Raw genomic sequence first — 8,246 nt, forward strand, 5'->3', positions numbered from 1 at the left:
GTCATCGGACCGGAATCACAGCTGTAATTGGGCAGGTACTGGGACAGCATCAGCATGCCGTCTGGGTCATACTGTGTCAAATCCAGGGTGCCGCTGATTTCTGTACCCCATGGAATTCAGCATCCCCTGTGATTTCACTGCGCAGGCAGGTTTTTTTTTCTTTCTTCCCTGAAAGGCAGCTGAACGGGAACACAAGATCTACATGTGTACGCGCCTCACTCTGTATTCTCCCCCACTGAAACAGAGATGTACTGGCACTTTGTTTTATTTAGACTGAGGCACAAAAGCATCCCTGATTCGTTATTAAATTTGCACTGAATGGAAGTCCCAGACTAAGCAAAAAATTAGCACAAATATTAGGAAGTGTGTGTTTTTTCTTTATTTTAATCTTTTGTTTGGCCTCTGTGTAAAGCTCTCAGGAGGTGTCTCTTCCTCCCTCAGTACAGGCTGCACAGACGCTGCTGTTATTTTCATGCTGGTACCTAGTCTATTTATGTTCATTCTATGTAGTATCGTTCTCTGCACACAGTAAACTTTACGGCGTATTCTGTATTTAACTTAGACATTGAAACATGTTTTTCATGTAAACAAATGTCCATTTGACCAATAATTCTACTGCAGCTGTATCTGCTGTTAAAGTATCACTACAATAAATACCCCAAATTACAGTTTTTTTCAGTAACACTTTAGTAATAAGGTGCTGCTTACTAATATTGTATAAATATATAATAGATGCTTAATAACTATGTTATAGAGTATTAATAAAGCATTATAACTGGTTTATAACCATGCAATAACCATATAGTACAATAGGTGGCTAAAAACTGCAGCCTTTATACAACTAATTCTGTTTATGGCTATTGCATGGTTATAAACTATATAAACTAAATCTATAATGCTTTATTAACACTCTATAATTAAGTTATTAAGCATATATTATATATTTATAAAACATTAATAAGCAGCACCTTAATATAAAGTGTTACAGTTTTTTCTTTGGTTGTTAAAATTAAGATAAACAAAAACCCACAAACCGGATTGTATTACTATACTGTATTATCTCATGTGCTCTTGGGGCCCCCCAATACTCTACATAGGGGGGTACAGAATTCCATAGCTGCTGTGAAGCTATGGAATTGTGTATCCCCTCACATTTTAATTAAAGCGCACACATTTCAGGATGGGTTGTGTGCAGTGTTATTGTAATCTGCTCACATATTTTAACAAAACTTTCACTGCAGGGGCCCTCATGTTATTGAATAACACATTTTGTATGCCTTATACTTTTGAACCCTTAAGAACTAATAATTTGCACAATTAGATCTTTTTAATTGTTTTCAGCTCCTACATTTGTGTAGGTAACTTGAAATCTCCAAAACCTCTAATCTGATCAAAGCAAAACTTGTCATATTTTAAAGGGTGGTAAAATGCTATAGTAAAAAGCATGGCTGCTGATAGGCCTATCAAATTTCACCATTGCTCTAGTTGCATAAATTGCGTATAAAATGAACACCGTCCAAAACTCTTCACAGAGTAGTGGAGGCCTATGGGAAATAATGTATACTCTATTAAAAAATACCTTGATATTGACCAATGGGAATTAATGTAGGCCAATGGGAATTAATGTAGGCCAATGGGAATTAATGTAGGCCAATGGGAATTAATGTATGCTCAATAAAAAAAAAATGCCTTGGTCATGATCTTTGACCTCTCCTTAAGGTCAAATGTAAAACTAACTTATAACCCATTACAGAATGTAGATAGGGTCATGGTTACTATGAAACACAGATAGGAACCCATATGGGCGCTATTCATAAATCACGTTTTTATTGACCTTTCACCTGTCTTTAAGGTCAAATGTAAAACTAGCTCATAACTCCTTACAGAGTATGGATAGGGTCATGGTTGCTATGGAACAAATACATAAACCCATATATGCTTTATTCAAAAATGACCTTGATTGTGACCTTTGACCTATCCTTGAGATAAAATGTCAAATCAGCTTATATCTCATTACAGAGTGCTAATAGGGTCATCGTTACTATGGAACACAGATAGGAACCCAAATATGATCCATCCAAAAACGACTTTGCCTGTGACCTTTGACCTCTCCTTAAGGTCAAATGTAAAACTAGCTTATAGCGGCTTAGAGAGTGAAGGTAGGGTCATGGTTACTACGGAACTGTGGCAGGGTGCCCTGCCCCTATGCTGACTTTGTGTTTTATGTTGTATATGGTGTGTTATTCTTGGTGTGTATGTATTGGTGTGTGGGGTATAATGTGGGGCTATATAGCACGAGTGAAGCAAAATGTATATTTGTATTTAGACACGAGGACGGCAGAATCACGCCACGTGCAGATTAAAGTTGGTATTAGTATGGCAGCACGACGAGTAGAGCTAGTTCACATGCAGCTGTGCCGAGATTCCAGTTCTGTTTATTATTAAACAGTGCCGCAGCACATTCGCCAGTCACTCGCAGTACTGTGTGATCTTCCCGGTCTGACGTCACCGCACCAAAAGAACATAAGAAAGATTACAAACGACAGGAGGTCATTTGGTCCATCTTGCTCATTTGGTTGTTAGTAGCTTATTGATCCCAGAATCTCATCAAGCAGCTTCTTGAAGGATCCCAGGGTGTTAGCTTCAACAACATTACTGGGGAGTTGGTTCCAGACTCCCACAATTCTCTGTGTAAAAAAGTGCCTCCTATTTTCTGTTCTGAATCCCCCTTTATCTAATCTCCATTAGTTATCCCTGAGCCTTGTTTCTTTTTCAGGTCGAAAAAGTCCCTTGGGTCGGCCAGCTTGCCACAGAAACACAGATAGGAACAAGAATGCCTTGGTAGCCGTCAAGTTGCTTGCAACTTCTAGTTATTATTATTATTATTATTATTATTATTATTATTATTATTATTATTATTATTATTATTATTATTATTTTTATTATCACATTGTCTGTGTGTAATGATAATGATTAGAGTAATGAAATAAAACATCGACAGTAATTCGGCATTGCTGCCCTATTATCACCACTCAATAAATTAATTAATTTTCTTTTAATTGTGTGTGATATTTATTTTCACAATAACATTCCTTGGTATGAACACATAAGGCTATTGTAGGATACGTGTTTTGTGAGTACAAGTATAAGTGATAGTATATACGTAGCAAATAGTAAAAAATACACTGTGCATTTTTTATGACATACTGCATTTTCAACCTTTATTTATTTATATTCATAGTGATTAGTACTGATTTTTAAGTTAAGTGTGGCATGGAGACACCATCAGGTTTGCATATCAATGACAGCATATCAATGACAGCTTGTTATTCAAATTCTCAATGGTCATTAACACAGGGAGGAAGCACCTTGTTTTAACTACAGTAAATAAAAACATGCATTAATCAAAGTTTCCAGTAGAGAAAGACAGGGGTCCTATGACATTGTTTAGCACTGTCAAATCCATATCCCTTTTAAATACATGCAGTACCTGATATTGTAAGAAAGACTTGTTTTCATGAACTATATAATGGATGTTCTTAAATACACAGTAATTAGAGACACTCAGTGGAAAGTGTCACCACAGTCAGAACATGCAGATATATAACAAGTGAAGGCAAGAACACATTTCAGAGATTTTATTTGCAATTTCAAATGCAGAAGTACATTTATAAATATTCTTGCAAAGCCCAATGAGATTCCCCTTCAAGGACAGTAGCATTGCTCTTCTGTAGCTCACTTGAAGATTCACATTTAAAAAAGAATAACAAAGCAGAACAGCACACCTCAATACACCAAATTATACACTAACATGGGGTGAAGATTTGTCTTGTAGTCTAACCCAACCAACAGGACTAAGTGGGTGTATTTACAATAGAGAGGCAAGAGGCTTTTACACAACAAAGTTACTTTAAGAAATCAGCCAATACAGAGCAGCATTAAACAGTTAACAATCCATTATAGAGCAATTAGCTTAACATAACATTTCAAACTTGTCATGATGTTTGCAACCGATTTGAACATGTTTAACAAAAATAAGCAAGAGAAGATGACAGTTCATCTGAGACAGAACAGGTCGTCTTTTTACAGTGACAGCACTGTATCACCCTGCAACACAAACGCATTCCAGCAACGAGAAACATGGGTTACAGTACAGGCACACTTATTAGAACACCCCATTGCTTCTGTAGTTTAGATGCATCGTGCATATGAAACCAAACCACTGCAACTGAAAATCCGGGAACATTGTAAACATAGGCAAATTAGTGAGAGTCTAATTTAATTGATGCCTTTAATAGACTACGTATGCCATTCATTTAAAATAGTAAAGAGAAAAGCAACACAGAGCTACACATGGTGAAATGCAGGAGACAGTTTTTTAAAGTTGTTTAAGATGCCTATATAAAAGATAAAGTGGTCTAACATTTCCACATGTGAGAGCCTATTGCTTCTATATCTCTGATTACTGTTGAAATGTAAATTCTCACACCCAGAGGTTTTCATGCAGGTTAGTATATTAAAGATATAAGTGAGCAATCATGAGATGTTCTAACACATTTGCACACTTCTGTGTATGTTGCTGCTTTGCAGTTTGTATCTTTAGAAGAACATATTAGAATATTCAGAAATATTCAGAAATACATATTTTGCTCAAATTTACAAAAGACAACATTCCAAGGCTATGCTTATAATATCTGATAGCCATCCTACCAGTTAGTGTAAGTCTTAATATACTATACACTAACATGTAGTGAAGCTTTGACTTGTAGTCTAACCCAACTAACAGGATTAAGTGGGTCTATTTACAATAGAGAGGCAAGTGGCTTTTACACAACAAAGACTCCCTGAAGTTACTTTAAGAAATCAGCCAGTAAAGAATTAAAACTCCCTTATAGACAAATTAGCTTAACATGACATTTCAAACTTGTCCGGATGTTTGCAACCACTCTCAGTTGGTCTGAGTGCTGTTTCTTAAACAATGAGTTTCATTGATATTTTTGTATTGCCTGATTGAGGTGCTTGTAGTTTGAAATTGATAGCAGAAATCTAAATTGTCGTCTCTCTAGGCTGCTATTCAAAATATCGTAATAGTTAAATGACAGAAACATTTAATTTGAAGCTACTTGCTCGACAATGGACTATGTTTTCTGTTGAGTTCATGGAGTGGGGCTCAGTGCTACACAGCACGCCCCATTGCATGGAAACTGCCCACAAGACAATGCACCCACATTAGAGAGGTAGAGCAAAGGCTGTATGAAGCTCCTGGGGGTACAGAAGCTATAGCATACTGGACTTATATAACATTGAAATATCATAGGATTGAAATATGATTTAAATGGGAAGACAGCTACTACTGGTAAATAGGATACTAACACAATCATTAAAATGGTAAAAACGATCTGCAAGGCTTTCTTCTTCATGGGATGGATCTCGTCTCTCCCCGGTGCAGACCTCCTCAGGACCCTCAGGATGGAGATGTCACAGAAAACCATGACAATAAACAAGGCAGAGATGAAACCTAAGATTACATATGCAGGGAACTCAAAGGCTGTTCTAGCTAGGTAGATGGAGAAAGGGACAATAATAGCCCATGCTACAGCAGAGCACACCACTCTATAGGTGAGTGACTTGAGCCCCAGGTAGGTGACTGGATGCACCACGGCCATGTAACGCTCCATTAAAATTAAGTAGAACAAATATTACTGAGTAAGCAATTGTATAGTTAATAGAGTAGTAATTACATATACCAAGAGATGCATTGAGACAACACAAAATATCCATGACAGCCAGGTTGAGTATGAACACCTCAGAAGATGAGATGGCAGTTTTTTTCCTCAGTAAAATCCACAGCACTGTCACATTGGCTGGCAATCCCAGGATAGCATTAAGACAATCTATAGCCGCCCAGAATGCCAACCCAGCTGGATTGTCTCTACATTCCAGGTCAAAGCCGGTACTAAGAGCTGTGGTGTTGTTGGGGACCATGGTAGAGTTTGTGTTGAAAGAATCCATTGTGCATTGAATGTGTCAACAAGGAACTGGGTTTCACTGGCCAAGAGAATCTGGTGAGAGAAGATGAAAGATGAACAGCACCCATACAAGATCTCAGTGCAGTATAACACTGCTGAGCAGGTCGTAGTGACAAGTTCATTACACTGTATTGGGTTTTTCATTGTTTAGATTTGCTATATTGGTGGTTTGTACACGGTTGCTTTTTATAAAGTAAGCCTGTGGTTAGCAGATAGTTTTCCATGAAGAAATGTCACTCTGATAGGAACAGTTCACTTACAAAGCAACCTTACCTTTGATATCAAACAACACAGCTTTAAAGCATGCATCAGATATACTAGGAGACTTTTTCTGTTCACACTTGATAGTCCTTACAAATCATTCTGGAAATAGAGATGAAGGCCATCTCATTGTCAAAGCAGTCCTGTCAATGCAGGCAAATCACAACCAACAGCATTCATGTAACAAACATTTAAGATGGATAGCACCTCTTAGATCTCTACACCTCTAGATTTACTTTAAGAGTAGTGCACTAAGCAGTATATATAAGCCACGCATTCTCTCTTACCACAATGTTAGGGTGTTTTCAGCAGGCAGCGGCTCCCTAATATCTCCACAATGATACATCAACGAGTAAAACCCTCTGTTGGTATTAGAAACAGATAATGAACTCCAGGGACGAGTCTGAGTCTATCTAGTAGGGAAGCCACACCCTCATATAGACCAATTAGCTGAGTTTCCACCTACTGAAATGTACTGTTTAAAATATTCCTGTGCTTAGCCACCACTAGGTGTGTGCTGCCCCTTTTCAAAGAGAATAGATCTCAATTAGGCAATGTTCCAATTATAAAACAAGGCCTTTATAACTGAGCTCATGTGGGGATCCAAACGTCGTTCGGCATCCAGAGTGATTGCCACATTTTTTACAGTATTAGATGGAGTCAAAAGATTCCCATCAAAGGATATTTCAGAAAGAGATGATTTAGCCAAGTTGTGTCTGGAACCCACTATTATTACCTCTGTCTTATTGGGATTTATCTTCCAACAATTTAGAGACATCCATGACTGGATTTCACTCAGGCACTGAGACAGCACAGAACTCACCAGCTCCGATTTAGAAGGAAACTAGCAGTATATTTAAGTATCATCTGCATTACAGTGAAATCCAAGGTTGCACTTGTTAATAATTGATCCAAGGAAGAGCATATTGACACTGAAAAGCAAAGGACCAGGTGTTGAGCCTTGTGGGACTCCATAATCCACATCACCTGTCTCAGAAGAGTACTGGCCCAGAGACACAAACTGGCATTGATGCAATGCAGGGGGTTTCATCCTTTTTTTACACTGTCTGGAGGTTTCAGCTCAATTATCCTGTGACAGGCTGGTGAGTGGATAGAGGCCCAGAGACAGACTGCAGTTCAAAAAATATATACTTTTATTATAAATAAACACAAAATAAAAGTTCACAAGGGCAAAATAAAAGATATTTAAACAAATAACGCAAAACTCACAAAAATAAAGGTTTCCAGGCTGGGTGATGCCTTCACTGGATTAAAAAAAAAACCACAAACCACAAACCACAAACCACAAACCACAAACCACAAACCACAAACCACAAACCTCTGCTCCCTCCTCCTACCGGGAAGCAGAGGCCTCCTTTTATGTCAGGTGGCTGGGCGCTGATTGATCGTTAATTTAGCAAATCAACTAATCAACCCAAGCCAACTGAACATAATAAACCCAGTCAGGTAAGGGAATTTAACCCCATCCCTGTCAATTTATAAAGGGCAGAGCTTTGCTCTGCCACATACCCCTTTACAAGTTTTGTTCTACTGAAGGGTGCAATAAAATGGAGTTTTGAAGAATAACAAACAGTCAGCTTTCTTCTTAAAACTTTTAATTACAAGTATTCGGATGCACAGAATTAAAGAATTTCAGAATCTCTTTGGAAATCATATTTCTTTCTGTTCAGTAAAGTTAGTATAAATAATACAAACTAGTCTGCATGTAAATGTTTATCACATTTCCGTTTACTTCCCATCTCATTTAAAATGTTTACAACTGAAAAACATGCAACAGTTGCAATAAAATGGAGAATAATCTGATTAACACATTTCTTTTTTTTCCCTGTTTATTTAATAAATTGTTCATGTCATAACAGTTTGTGTGACAAACTGCCGGGTTAGGACAGAATAACAAACAGGAGCATGTATACTGTACTTCTAAAGAATACAGAA

This window comes from Polyodon spathula, chromosome 38 (assembly GCF_017654505.1).
Source record: "Polyodon spathula isolate WHYD16114869_AA chromosome 38, ASM1765450v1, whole genome shotgun sequence".
NCBI classification, from domain to species: domain Eukaryota; kingdom Metazoa; phylum Chordata; class Actinopteri; order Acipenseriformes; family Polyodontidae; genus Polyodon; species Polyodon spathula.